The sequence below is a fragment of the Aythya fuligula genome, chromosome 18 (assembly GCF_009819795.1).
Source record: "Aythya fuligula isolate bAytFul2 chromosome 18, bAytFul2.pri, whole genome shotgun sequence".
Taxonomy (NCBI): Eukaryota; Metazoa; Chordata; class Aves; order Anseriformes; family Anatidae; genus Aythya; species Aythya fuligula.
Genome location: NC_045576.1, coordinates 6,834,556 through 6,849,984, shown reverse-complemented (window position 1 = coordinate 6,849,984; position 15,429 = coordinate 6,834,556). Strand labels below are relative to the sequence as shown.

Below are 15,429 nucleotides of genomic sequence, written 5' to 3'. Positions count from 1 at the left end.
CAGTGGCAAACACCCACTGATTTCAGCAGGGGATGTGTTATAGCAGAGCTCACTACAAACAGGGCTAACTCCCTTTGTCACCTCACAGCCCAGCCCCATGGCTGGTCCAAGGGCTTTTTGTGCTGGCCACACTGTGCCCAGCCTGCAGCACCCGAGCGAGGCAGCGCTCTGCTGCCAGCCCTGGCAGGGAAGGCTTTGCCCAGGGAGCACACTCAGGCTCTTAACTTCCCTTTAGTCAGTTGATTGAGCAGATGAGACCTGCCAGGCTTTCTTTCAGGCCTATTTTCTACAATAAGAGAGTTCCACCACGTTACTGTGTCTTCTTTGCTGCTAATAAGGTAACAGGCATTTATAGCCGATGTGAATGGGCGTTTATACCTGATGACACACACACAGCAAACAAAGACAACGGGCCAGCTCCTGCCCTGTTGACATCTACCATTTTTCAACACTGGCAGCGTACATGTAAGAGCAAGCAGAACACAGCTTAGTAATTTTGCAAACCAGGCTGTCAACCTTCAGTGCCAGGAAATCTATCTACCTGTTGCAAAACTCAACCTGAACACCACAGCATTATAACATCTGTGCTGCCTGCTCATGACTACGGTTAATAAAAGTCTCCTTTTTTAGTAAAGCAACGTGGTCTGTGTTTAGGGTTGTGTTAGGAGTTTAGCACTTTTCCTATAACTCTTTTTTTCTGAGAGATTAGAGCTCGGTCATAAAAATTTTATTCTGGAGAGATGTTTAGCAGAGACACTGCCCCCGCTCAGATGCAAGCACCATTTGGTAGCAACCTAAAAATCGTCCATTCTGGCTCCCAAGTGGCAGGACCGTGATACCAGTGTAAGCATTCTTCCAGAGAGGTTATTCGTGGTCCCATCGGTTCCAGCTCACCCCAGCCCTCACAGTGACCATGGTCTCGTTTAAGACTCATGAAGGGCAGGGAGAATTTTCCCATCACCTTCCAGGGCCCTACCAAAAGGTAGCTCTTGGCCCAATTTTCATTCCTTTGCCTCTTAGCTGTGATTTTACCTAAACCAAGCCTAAACTCATCAGGCCAGCTCTGCCCAGTATAACACGTAAGCATGAGCTTCAGTGCCAGGATTTATGAATGGACTTAAAAGCTTTGCTGATGTCAGAACTGAGCATCCTTTTTGGTCATTTTTCACACCCAAACACTGCTGGAGCTGTTTTCAGAGCCTGCTCTGCTATACCGCTTGCGAAGTGCTCAATCTCCAGCCCTTGTTGGCAGCTACAGCGATCCCTCTCCACTCTGGGAATGCATCATTAATTGTGGAATTTGGATGCTAGTGGATGTCCTTACAGTTTCCAGACTCTCGCTGTTGAGAAAGTAGATCCTATAAAAGGACTCCGTGGGACTATTTCCTGCTTAGAAAATAAAGAAAATAAAATCCAGGAATTTAGTCCACTTCGGACCTACTGAAGACTGAAGGTCAGGCTTTAACCTTAGCTACTCCGCTGCCAGTCCACAACACATGCCGGAAAGTTAATGGAATTACTTCAGACTTTCCCCAGCAGAGCTGAGATCAGACACGGGCCCACACTGTCTGGAGATGGAGATATTCTGAGCCAGACTCTTCACCCTCAGCCTTGGGAACATTTTCATAATGGAACATGATGTTTGCAAAAACTAGTCCAGAGGTGGCTTCTCCGTCTGTAAATATGTCAAGAGCAAATTGGCAAGCCAACTGCTCCGTCCCTGGAATGCGCAGGAAATAGCTGTGACTATACTTACCCGTAAAAGCAATGGCTTAATTCCCACCACCAGAATGGTTCCTAACATGTCGTGCTCACGGTAGCTTTGATAAAAGGCCATAACACACTGTATGCCCCTTAAATGGCTTTTAAATCTCAGCCCAAGCGTTTCATTATGAGCTCATTAAAAGATGACTGTTCCCTCAGACTGGCTGTGGTCACACAGCAGAACACGAGGTAATTGGAACCACTTCCCTGATCTTGTATAAATGTGTAATATAGCAGTCAATGTAAACCTTAGCTTCACTTGCCAATGTTGCCATACAAATCAGTACACTAGACTTGGCAGCAGTTCAGCCAAATTTGGCACAAGCTCTAAGCTAGTTCGTTTCACAGTTGTTAAGAAAAACAAATCTGTATCATGAACGTGCTTCAGAGCACTCACATTTCTGTTTTGTTTTCGCAAAAAATAAGGGCAAGATTCGGCTTTGATTCACTTGGGTGTAAATCCAGAGTAACTGCCCTGGTTTTGATTCTTCCAGGTTTCTTTTGGTCTGTATGTGGCCATGAGGTGGCTCTAGATCTGACCTAAGGGTGATTCCACCAGGCAAGATACATTTTTTTCACCATGTCATTAGCATCACAAATTTATTCATACAAACTGATTCACAGTGGAACCAATACAGGAACCAGTATCAGAGCTGGTACGGATACCGGAACACATACTGGCTTAGCAGGGCCACTGGTGTTGCTAAAATCCTGTGTCAGAATCTAATTTAGCAGTCTTGTTTCAAAAGTTCATTAACTGCAAACAACAAACCACTCTGGCATAAGACAAGACAAGCAAGCAAGAACTAATTTTGTTTTTAACTTTGAAATAATTTTCTAATTTATATCCACCAGGGACAGGTATTTTTTGACTAGTGCTTTTTTTGGTTGTGTGTTTTTTTTTTTTTTTCCAAAAAGTATTACTGTCTGTGAAAAGCTATTCTTGTCTTAAATTTGGATTCTTTTTTTTTTTGTAAGAGGAGAGAGAATGCAAATTCAGTACTTACGTTCTGAAATTTCCAATAAAAGAAAATGAAGTTAAATATATCACAGTACAAGGTAATTTTGTTTGTAAAGGATTTGAAGACTAAAAGTGGACAAAGCTACGCTCAGGACTACAGCTTTTTTACAGTGAACAGTATCACCCTTCCATTAAAGTGGGCTAATTTCAATAGCCAATAAAGTAGGTTTAATTTAATTTAGAGACTGATTAATTCCAGCAGTGCTATTTGAATCCCATACATTTAACACAACGCTGATTTAAGGCCTAACTGCACACTTGGCACAGCAGCCAGCCCCTAGCAGCACCGCGCACCACCAGGGAACCCGGCACAGAACGGTGACAGCCTCCCCGTAACATCCAGCAATACATAACTCTTTAAAATACCTCATTTTGTGCTTTCTGCTAACCATGCTGACATTTAGGAAAGACTTCAAACAATCCATAACAACATGCAGCGCTGCACAGAGCCCTCGGCTAACCCTAACACTGCTTGCACTGCCCTGCACAGTAGCGCACAGACACAGCCTGCATTAGAAGTGAGGTAAAACACAGCAAAGCAGCAGAAACTTGGAGGAACACAGCGGCTGTCTGGGGGTGAGGACACATGCCCAGGCCAAGGGAAGGTTTTAACAAGGCACCTTCAGAAGGACTGGGAAGCATCAAACTTCCAAGTCCAGCAGCAGAAGTCCAGTTGCTGCGGCCTTCAGGAACTCGTAGGAGCACGTGGTAGGGTGGAACGAGAGCTCAGCTGAAACACAAGGAGCTTAAGAGAAAGATATTTTCAGCATGTGTCCTGCACCAGAAAGAGTTCCGTGACTGGAACTCGTCTTTAGCATGACAGAAAGAAAGCTACGTTAGGCAAAATAACAGACAACGTGTTTGTGCAGCATATCGGTAACCTTTGTCACAAGATGTGCCCCAACGCTCAATAATTTGGATCCACATCCCACCCCTGAAATGCAGCTATGCCGGAAGCATAAAATAGCAGCTGCCTAAAATAGATTTTTCTGCACGGCAGTTAGAGGAAAAAAGGAATGTGACAGGCTCGTGCCCTGCCGCCGGGCTTATGTGGACCCTGGGTGGGGAAGGACTGGAGGCTTCCCCTCTGCTGCCACAGCCCCACCGCACTCTGCACTCTCCAGTTTAGCTCAATCAAGCTCCATCTGAATAATTACTTAGGCATTTTGGCCACCTCCTCTGCTGAAGGTGGCTTCTGAACCTCCCTGTTCTCTACTTAGAGACTGTCCTTCGTTCCCAGCTTAAATTTATTCATGGCCAGCTTATAAACACTTGTCCTCTGGCCAGGATCGGGGTTCAAACTGATTCAAACCCATTGAAATTAATGAGGTTTTTTTCCCCATTGACTTCAACGGGCCTTAAATTAAGGCCCTGTGTGTGGACAAAAAGGCTCAGGGCAGTTTTTGTAAGAGGAGAGTTTTATCCTGTTGATCTTGGCCTGTCTCTTCAGCCTGCTGTGAACTGTCTGCCTTATTTTAATGCCGTATTCTCATCCTGTCCTAGTGCAAAACTCCTATTGAAATCCAGGACGGTCTTGCCAAGTTGTTATTAATTACCGTGCTTCTCGAGGCTCAGGCCTGCAAACTGATCCGCATGAGCTCAGAGGTCTCTCTTCAAGGATCTCCTTTCAGGATCTGGGCTCCAGGTCTACAAAAAGCAAGCACCAAAGGGACAATCTGGTCGCCAGCGCATGCTCTCTCGGCTCTGCCGGCCGCACTGGTGCCACTGCAGCCCCAAGGAGCACGCAAGCTCGGCGCTGCTGGATTTTAACGGGAGGGCAGGCGGCCAGCAGGGACACAGCCGGGTACGGGGAGCCTTGCCTTGAAACCTTTCTGTGCAAAACAGCCAGGCTTTTGCTTGCCAGAGTTTCAGTACAGTTCAGCTGTGCGGGAGGAGGGCACAGCTCAGATCCCATTCTGAGGATGGCAGAAAGCCGTGCTTCTCTGCAAGGGCTGAGGAAGGGAACAGTTCTGCTCAAGTTGACTTTTTGGCTACAGCACAGACCGCCTCTTACCCTAACAAGCAGCAAGATGTCACGCAGGATGCACGTGAGGCCGAAGTGTATCGATATGTGGGCATTTTATTGCATCTTCAGCACTAGGAAATCCTTCTTTGATTAAAGTGGGGATCTGGATTAGTTTGCCCTGCCTTCATTACCAGACTGGGTGGTGCCAGGACCACATTAAAAGCAAGTTTTGGATACACTGGTGTTGTTCATTTTAGCTGAATGGTGAAAAAAGCTGGAAAAAGCTGTTTTGCAGTGGAAACAGAAAAATCTCAAGTAGTTATTAAAAAAAATTATGAGCTCTTCAATTAGACCACAGGCATTTTATAAGGCAAGCAGGTCAGGACGTACTTTACTCCCTGAACCTGAAATGTTAAAATAATCATGTTAGGTATTTGCATAGAATTATGTAGGGTGAGTTTGGATCTCACTAATCCAGCGAGTCAGATGCCTGTAAAAATAAATAAGAACCTAAAAAAGAATGACATCAGCCATAACTACTTCTGTTCCACATTTGGCAGGTAAAAATCAGCAAGAAACCGACCGCATTATACTGACTGGGCTCTGCGCCTATTTCCCATCATGTAGGGAGCCGTGCCAAACCCCTGACACAATAGCAATTTTTGCCCAATGCCAACTATTCCCAGCCTGGCAGTGCAAACGCGCAGCCGTCTCCTGAGGTCATGGAACTGTAATGGCATCCAAACTGCAACGGGCATCGCTGCTTTAGGAGGTGAAATGGCTGTTGCATGTGAGACCCCTTCCAGCGAGCCCCTGGCTTTGAAGACAAGCTGTCGGAAGACAAGTCACAGTGACACCAGACCAGGGCGCCCTCAGCCGAGTCCCAGCTCATGCCAGGCAGTGGGAGGACATGGAGCAGCAGCCTCCAGAGGGCCTGGAAAACAACTGGGTCAGGAGAACTGCTGGTGCCCCAAGGTCAGGTATCCGTGTGAGCCCTGACATAGCAACTGCCGGTCACGGGAAGTGACAAGGGACTTGTATTTAGATGTGCTCCACTCAGTCGGTGCAGTGATAACAAAAGCACTTTACTGCTCTGCGTCCTTCCATGGGGACGGGGACATCTGACAACGGCGCAGCAGAATTTAGCAGCGAGCTTGTAATTCACTGCAGTTACCAACAGCTCTTCCTCTCTTTTATGGCCGATCATCATGTCCTCTGTATCGAACGCTGGGTGGAATCATGCTGGCTTAATAATATACTTCTACTGAGACAGACAAGCTAAGAAGATGTAATTATGTGTTTAACAGCCAGGAAGCAGCATGCCCTGCACATGTCCTGTCTGTAAGACAGACCCTTGTCTTCCCGCTGGAGCGGCACAGCGGCAGCGCTGAACCTGCCCCGCTGGTGAGGTGCCAGCCCTCTGTAAGCAGCTCAGGAAAGTCGAAGCATCCTTAAAGCTCGCTGTGGCACGGGGTATGAACACACTGGAAGGCAGAACACAGCACTGCTGAGCAGCCGTGTCCACAAAGCTGCTGGGCACAGGCTGCTAGGGGTAACTCCACGGTGTTGTCACCACAGATGGTGGCTGTGTGGAGCTGGGCTGTGCTCGGGGCCGCGTGCCTCCACCTTCACCACCACCCAGCACCGGCTGCCACCACCGGCACTTTTACCTGGAACAGGACAAGAGGCTGTGCCCTGCGAGGCAGATGAGCACAGCAGGACAGGACAGCTGCAATGTACGAGTGTTGCTCTCTCTTTTTTTTTTTTTATTCCTGGCACTGGTGCTCCCTTCTTGTGCATCTCAGGATGCAGCACGGTCTCTGTGATGCTGCATTGGACAACCTGCTCCTCTCAACCACTGGTACCAAGCTCTCAGGCTGTCTTCAGCAAACCTGCTCCTATCAGCCCTGCTGCAAGAGCAATATTCCTCCCCCTGTCGGGCACCCCAGTTGCCTCTCACTGTCCTTGTGCCCTCCACCACACCACAACAAGGTAACGTGGGAGCAGCCTAGGGCATCCCAATTAAATATGGTAACGAACACCAGGTTGTACAGCCGGCAGCACAAAGCCCTCTGATCTGAATCCCTCTGAAGGGCAGCTTCTGTACAGACTGGACCGAGAGCAAATCAAGTTCCTCTCTGTGTATCCTGGCCCTGGCAGCAGCACTTTGGGTGGATTCAGAAATCCCAGGGCCCAGACAGCAAGCTAGTAAGAAAGGAAATATTCCCACCACCCTCCCTCACTTAAGCGATCCAACCTATATTCTGTGATAAGAAGGAAAAAGGTGAAAGAAAAGCTCTCAGAGCTTCATGGAAAGTGGATTGAAAGTTATCCCGCTGCTTAAAATTTCCTTTTTTAAAACAAACAAACAAACAAAAAGCGCACAGTATTTTGTATCCCCAGGCACAAACCCTGTGGGGGACAGCCCCATCTCGCACAGGGGCAGGTTACCAGCACCAAACCGAGTGCTGAAGGAGTGTGGTGTGACCCACAGGGACTGCCATGGGATTCAGGTAGCCTGGCCAGCAGAGAGAGGGGCAAGAAGGAAATGGCGAGGTGTAGCTGGTAGCTGCAGCGATGCGTATCGCCCTAAGAGCTGATTCACGCGTCTGTAACCCACTTCTGCACAGGACTCCCGGTGGTTCTTTCCAAAGATTAAGCAAGAGTGTTCTACTTTATGCCAAAACCATCTCACGGAAGCACTCCAGCGTGCAAACTCGTCAACCAAGTGCAGACACCAGCACTGGCAGGCGTGCAGGAGGTTAGCTCACGCGCAGAGACCAGAAGCTGTGCCTGCAGCCGGTGGGAGCAGGCAGGAGAGGCGGCCGGGCCACCAGCCCCCTGCACTGCCAGGGCACAGCCCCCACGGGATGCTCGTCCATCACCCCCTGCTGCTGCCTCTCCTGCTCTGCTGGGCAGGATGCGAAAGCGTTCCCAGCGCCAAATGAGCCGTAGGCAGGCGGCCAGGAAGATCCTGCTTCAGCTTTCCTCAGTGCTCTGTGATCTTGTACATGCGAGGCTTCGAAAGACTTTTTCTTCCCACTGCACCTTAGCAATTCATTGAGGGGTTTCTACAGGTCTGAAAGGGAACAGATGGACAAACTTGTAGTGTGTGGAGTGCTCGAGTGGAAGAACTGCAAAAACTTCTCCCAGAGACCAGCATCAAGCCACATCAAGAGGGTCGATAGCCTGCGGCCCAACCCAGAGAAGGCAGGGCCAGAGGGAGCTGAGATGGCCACGGGTGAAAGCCGGCGGTCAGGAGAGCCGCGCGTCGCCCAAGGCTCTCCAGAAACCCTGCGTGACCCCAGGTAAGTCACTTTTTCCCGGTTTCCTTCTCTGAAAGTGGTGATAAAACTTCCCAGGGCACTCAACTCATGAATGCTAAAAACATTAAAATACAACTGCAAAGATTCTCCCTAAATATGCAAATCTGCAAATAAAACAGCATTTGTAGGGGAGGAGAAGCCATGGGTGGGGCTGAGAACATCCAGATTTTGAAGTTTCCCCCAAGCAATCTCCTCCTCCTGTAGTTTCACGGAAAAGGACTACTCTGATACACAAACTGCTCCTGTAATGGGAATGTTGGTCACCAGTCTGACAGCCTGCTAGTAATATTTCTACATTTACTAATACTGGACAGAAAGCCATCCACGTTCCTAAAAACCTGCAAGTTTACAAGCTCGCACACAAACAAGCAGTTCCAACCACTGTGCTGTGTTTGGAAGGCTGCTTTGAAAATCTGGCTTAGTATCACCTTTGGTTGCTAAATAAACTTGTCTGGAGATTAACCACAGCCCACACAAAAATAGCTGCAAAACAGTTTTATGGCTCTGAGTAGAAATGGGTGTTGGTAAAGGAGCCTGCTTGATTTTTTTAATTTTTTTTTTCAAAGTTGAAATGTAAAAAAATACAATATGAGCTCTGTAAGCAGATTCCTCATGGTAAATAAATATGCAGAGATTCAGAGAATGCTAAGTGATCGTTTTTAGAACATTTATTTTTGGCAGGGTAAACACTTTCAGACCCCAAGCAACTTCTCTGTGTGTACAGAATCCCCAACTGCGAAAACAAAACAAATAGCAGAGCTTCGTTTGCTGCAATCAGGAGGTTTTGCATGACTGTTTAGAATAAAGCTGGATCGCATTTGGAGTAACTTGGAAATTCATTGTTTAGGCATTAGCCTCCAGTGGTAAACATCCTACAATATGTACATAACACAGCAACTATTTTTGTACTTCAAAGTCTTCTCTCTTAACTCGGGAAGGTGCAGGATACACACGAGTTTTTTTCCCTCAGAGGGAACGGTGGCTTTCTTGCTTCCCAGCAGAGATCCCTCGTTGCAGCGCACCAGACTCCACACAGAAATCAGACAAACACCAGACAGCAAAGTGCACTTGAGACAAAGAACTCTTGAGAAATAGGATTAATGAGGGGACTGCACAGCCCAGGAGCCTTGGAGCCTTCATATTCCCCCCTCCTCTGGGCACAGGCTTTTTTTTTTCTTTTCTTTTTTTGTGTATAGGAACTCCCTGTTGGCTCTTCAGGACTGAATATCCTGCAGGCGAGGCACTCTGGACAAGGAGAGGTGCTCAGCTGGTACAGGAGACCACAGACCCGCCAGCCCCGGAGCGCAGTCCCAGCTATCATCGTGCCCACCTCACGTTCAGAGATTGCAGATGGAGGAACGCAAGGTTTAGGAGCAGAGTTGACAAATGTGTCTGCTTATTCCAAGCAACCTAGTGGAAATCTGGCTGCTCAACACTTCTGCAAACACCCATCCGACCTGTCCCACGCCGCGCGGCCAGGGGACGAGCAGCCAATATTAGTCAACGAGCTGGGAAATGCCGGCTTGCCAAGGTCACGTAAGTCTGTGGCAGGAGAAGTAACAGGATCAGCTGGCTCCTCTCCTCTTTCTCAGCCACAAAACTTTCTTCCTCCCCTAACAATTACATATGTGGGTTTCCTTAACAGTTTCTTTTTACATTCCTGTTTAAACAGCACAGGGAAAAGGAAGAGGAGACTTGATGTGGAAAATTAGTTTTGGAAATGCTGAGCAGCGCACATTTGCCAACTCCTGTTCCTCCAGTCAATTCATTTTAGCCACTCTTAGCTCTCACCGAAATGCTATTTATAGGCCGCATGTCAGATTTCACAACTGAGACTGACAGGATTTTTCTAAAGGCTTTTCCCTGAGAATTAAAAATGGAAAACAACATGGAAACTCTGCTCTGCGCTGCTGAGGCTCCACCGCAGCTACTCCAAGGCAAAGCTCCAAGGGACAGAAACAGCTTGCTCAGCAGGCACCAGGAGATCACCAGCACGGGGAGATGTGCAGGCCTCTCACAGCTAATGAGGCCACGTGGAGCCTGAAATGCTCCAGGGAGACCCTCTGCAGCAAAACAAGGCCCAGGCACGGAGCGGGTCTTCAGAAAACACAGCTCTGTGATTAAATACCTCAGCTGTTGCTGGAGGTGCCAGGCTGCTCCTTGGGCTTCACCGCCATGTCCTTGGCAGTGTCCACTGAGCTGCAGTGCTTGCTGCTTGAAAGGAGAGAGGCAGAAATGCAGAGCTACACCTTCTGTTACAGCAAAATACCAGCAAGGCCCCCAGCAGGACAGCAATCTCGGTGTACTGTCTGTTGAGCACCCCGCATGCCGTTGGCCGTGCACGTTAAGGAATCACAGTTTCTCCATGGGTATTTCTGAAGCTAACAGGTGTCTGAAGCCAGCCTCCAACTCAGCCTCACCATCCAAACAGAGGGAAATTGCAGCAGGTTTAACTTGGGGTATTTTTTAGGGGCAGATCTGTGGTTACAATCTCTGCTATGGCTATTTTGGTCAGCCCTCACGCCTCCTGACAGCCCTTGCTGACAGAATGGGGATTCAGCGAATATGCATCATCCACACAGAAAATACTGGCTCGACCAAAAAAAAAGTTCTTTCTGTAAAAGCTATAGCACTGCAACATTGTGCAGCATTTTTATTCAATATCCACTTGGATATTTGAGACTGCTGGATGATAATGCAGATCGTGTTTCAAATCTTCCAGGGCCATTTTTGCACAAGAAGCTCTGGACAAGCAATCCAGCTAGCTTTCGGTTTGCAGATCGATGTGCCCAGATATTTGATTACACAGCTCTTCCAGGGAAAGCGGAGAGTCGCTGTGCTAGCTGAGGGCGGTGAGTTCACACAGGTGTAACTGAGCACAGAATCTGTCTCCCAAGGGTTTTCTGGTGCTTCCTGAAGCTGACAAGATTAATTTAGCAATTTGGAAATCTGTTGCCAAGCCCAAGTCCCCAGAAGACTGCATAGCAATAGGAAGATTAAAAGCAGATGGTTCAGCAACCAAGATTTTATAGTCACACTTTTAACAGACTTAAAATTCTTGGGCTTCATATCAGCATCTTCATTCTTCCCTTCAGTTCAGCGTGTTAGTGTCTTCTGAGCACCTCCATAGGAAGTGAAGCCAAGCACACATCACGCTAACAATATGACCTCAATAAAATATATATACCTGTATGATAAGCTTAATAATAGGTTAAAGGAAATGTTGATTCTAGCTCAACCAAAGCACTATGCAATTAGACCATCTCCACGTCGCATTGCTAATTTCCACAAAAGAATGCTGGAATTTAAAATATGAAGAGAGAACATTTCAGGGAGGAGCTTTAGCAGCCGGGCTTGTTGAGCACAATTCAAACGCTGTTGCAGTTGACAAGAGCTTCCTCCAGTAAGGTGAGCTGCTTGCAGAGGACCAAAGGTGGCTCCAGGCCCCAGTTCACGTTCATGAGCATTCACAGGACCCTTTTTGGCCACCCATGTAGAAGCCAAATGCCAGTGCAGGGTCAGCAGGGACACAACCGCCTTTTCTTCATGTCACCTGCACTGAACAACCTCAGGACTTGCTTCCTAGAAGTCATTTCATCTAGATCTCTCAAAGGCACTCTGAGAGGACCAAGCAGCAACTATTTCTTTCCATGAATGGCAATAAGAGGTTTGCATTAACGGGGCTTTCTGGCCCAGGATGCCCCATGACACTACCTGGGTGTGAGGCAGAGGCTGTGCCAAGACAGATTTCCATCTTACAGGTCAGGCCCATGTCAGCACACTCCCCATTTCAGCATAATGCAAGAGAATAAAGCACAAAGCTTGATACCAAAGCCTTCAGTCGGAGAACACAGCTGGCTTGATTCTTCCCATCCTCAAAAACAGACCTGCAGAAGTGTTTCTCATTTCTGGGTGCCCACAGTGAGCTCCTGCTTTCCTCCCTCCAAATGTCAAATTGAAGGCAAAGTTAGTTGCAAGGACAAAAAAATGCACCTGCAAAAACTGAGGAGGCCTGCTTTGAAAATCCAGCCCCCATAATACATTTGGACACATGAATATAGTGGCCAAACCTCAACTCAAGTCTTCCATATGAAGTGCAAGGGATCAAATAACCATCCAGAAAAGATGTCTGCAAAATAACTTGGCTCGTAATATTTTCATTTGGGTTAAATTAAAATAATTGTAAATCTTCAGCGCACACCACGAGAGCTTCATTCTGTGTAACACTGTACATATCCCATTAAGCTTCATACTCAGCTCCATCCTATGAAAATGCTTTGAAAACCAGACTGCGTTGCCTTTCCTCCAGTAGTGAGGCTAATCACAAAACTGCAAGAAAGCAGCCTAAGCTCTGTGAGCAAACCTCCTCCACTGCAGTTAAAGCTAAAAGAGGCAGGGGAAAAGGAGGGGCAGGAGAAACATTCCTTGGAACGAGGTGGAAAAGCATCATTACACACTGATCTCTTTGAGCGGCGTTAAGCCTCAGCTGTGCATGAATTAGAGGCTAGTGCCAAGTTGACTATCTCACACATAAACATGGTTTATCTAATGATCCATCCGTAATGACTTCCAAGTTATGACTTCCCGGGCATCCTGGAGGTGTAAAGAAAGAAGGTACCCAGCCCCAAAGTTTCCTCACACACAAACAATCGAGCTCAGCTTGCTGCAACTGAGCTCTGTGGGGAGCAAGAAGCCTCAGACATCATCTGCCAGGCTTTTTGCTAAATCTGGAGGATCAAGAAAAGCAAAGGAGGTGAAAATCACCTCTACTCACAACCCTGTTAAATCATTGCTCATCACCATGGATCAGATGCTGATAACGTGATGAGAAAGCTCAATCCCCGGGTTGGAATGAGAAGTTACAGCACAGCATGTATGCAGTTGCTTCTGATAGCCACGCTAACCCTGCTGCTGCTCCCTTCACCCTGGATCATCTCACCTGCACCTTCTGCTCCTGACAACCTGAGGGTATTTGCAGACTGGCTGGGGGCAGAACACGGGAGGAAGAAGCATGCTTGCAGCCCCTGCCTTTGCTGTCCAGGCTCAAGGCAGCCCCAGGCAGGTGACACACAGACACTCACTCTCAGGCATGTGATGAGACCACTCAGCTCCTTCCCAAGCCCAGCGCAGTTGCTTCTGGCCCTGTGGGATGATTCCAAATGCAGACACCACCACAAAGGTACCTTCCACATCCCTGACCACCAGCATCCTAAATACCTGAACTGTTTTGCACCCCATACAGGAAGCTGTCATGGAGACCCCTAGAGAGTGCCCTGCATAACGCAGGAAATTCTGTAGGCTCAGCACAGGGAGCTGCACCTAGCCCTGAGAGTGAAACACACCGATACCCCTGCTGCTCTCCTGAACATCAGCCTGGGTTCTCCTGGCACCCTCAGCTCTTGCTGTCTGCAGCATTGCATCATGTAGGAACTCAGGAACCCTACCCACAGGGGCAAGGCACAGGAGCCGATGATGCCTGGGTCCTCTTCCATGGGCTCTCATTGACTTTGAGAGGCTTGGAAATAATCACACCATTTCTCCAGTCCAGCAGTAAACAGAGTATTAAAATTCCCACCTCACAACTGCATTGGCACCAAGTGCCAGCCTTAAGGAGTGTTAAAGAATCTTTGCTATGGGAGGCACAGAAGGGGAAAGGTTAATGAATAATTGGCACAATTCTGCTCATTAGTTCCTGTAGAAGAAGAGTTCAGAGTAAGTTAAACCCCAACACATGAATTTATTTCCAGAGCTCTTTCTGAAATTGCTTCTTCATATTGGTGCCAATAAATCTTACATTCCAGCCATGCTTTTCTAATAGATACAGGCATAATTTCTTATTTCTAGCTGGCCAGATTCATGATGAAAAAAAAGGGAAGAATAAAGCAAAAGCTGCATCTAGCATTTATCTATCTCTATCCTGCAGCCTTCTTTCTCATTACTCCTGAAGCTCTCGTATTCAAAGGCAGCCAAGCTCTCCACATGCAGCTTTAATGGAACACCTATCCCCCAGCACCAACTGCAGCGCTCAGCCAGGACCACAGCTGCAAATAAAAACCATCGTGCACTTCCCAAACAAGCACAGCAATGACAGTGTGGATAATACCTTGTATCTCTGAAACAAGAGCCATCCAAAGATTTCAAAGTGCTTTACAGACATTCATAATTTAAGACAATCCACATCCTGCTAAAGGCAATGCTGGATCCTCACTTTGCCGACGAAGAACAGAGGATTAAAAGATTAGGGGACTGGGGCAGAGGGGTAAGGCAGCACTGGACAACGTCCTGCTCACAAACCCATACATCACAGCAACTGAATTAGTGACGGCTTCTTCAGGCACTGTAACCATTGCCATATGCCTCTGAAGTTTGCTTTATATCATCAATTTCTCTAGTTTATTTCCTAAGCTACACTCTTAGATATTGTTTTCCTATCGCTATTACCCTCACCTTCATCCCTGACCCAAATATTGCTGTTTCATACCCATTCCAACCACATTGTCCAGTAGTCAGTGGTGCCACTGCAATCCAAGGGCTTCTGCCATTTCCACATCGTGCAGGCATGAGCTGCCTTGGTGAAACAGCTACAGGGTTGTACCTGTTCCATACAATAGATTACGATTTCACTATTAACTCATTAAACATGCGCTACTTCTGACTTTCCTGCCCATACTGAATACTTTCTGACACTGTATAAGCCATGGATTTTGTGACATGAGCTGTCCTCTTCAGGAGGAAGGTGGGTGCCAGCCGTGTTAAGCAGGGTCTGCTCTACTCAGCACAGGTTGTTTTACTGAATAACCCTCAAAGTTTCAGACCCCAGCTGAAAAGTTTTAATTAATGCATACAAAAAAAGTTTGATGAGACACTGTATCTCCTGACGGACCTCTCCCTGCAGACGGTGGAACTGGGTAGTTTAAAAGCAAAGATTTTGCTCTTCCAGTTGGCTGCTGTAAATCATACCTTTGCGCTCTGTAATTAATCCCAGTGAAATGAAACACAGCAGCCTAACGGATTCACCTGCTGCGGTGCAAAGTGCAAAAAGGCTGATTGAATATACAACTTTAGAGATGCAGTTTGGGTTTTCTGACGTACCTCTTTAATGAGCATCTTGCAGACGAACAGAACGGAGCGCAGGCCAGGCCGGGAAGACAATGGCAACAAAAGGATTCTACAGCTCTAGCTGGAGGTGAAGCAGAGCTGCAGTACGCTAAATTATAAATGAGAAAAGCAGATGTAAAGGCAGTCTGTCTCATGGAAAGCCAAAACCAACTAAAAGGCTTACTCCAGCCAAAGTACAAGCTGAAAACAGAGAATACAGTTTGCTTCTGAGCTGACCTGAAACAAAGGGCTAA

The 15,429-nt window shown here is 47.4% G+C and overlaps 1 long non-coding RNA gene across 1 annotated transcript in view; it reads right to left on the bottom strand.

Moving 5' to 3' along the window:
- The window catches only part of LOC116496588, a 57,271-nt gene extending 42,042 nt beyond the window's left edge, over positions 1-15,229 (bottom strand). The window contains exon 1 of the long non-coding RNA XR_004254032.1: positions 15,170-15,229. This is a non-coding gene — a long non-coding RNA (uncharacterized LOC116496588). The remainder of the gene's footprint in view (positions 1-15,169) is intronic.
- Positions 15,230-15,429: the final 200 nt, after the last annotated feature.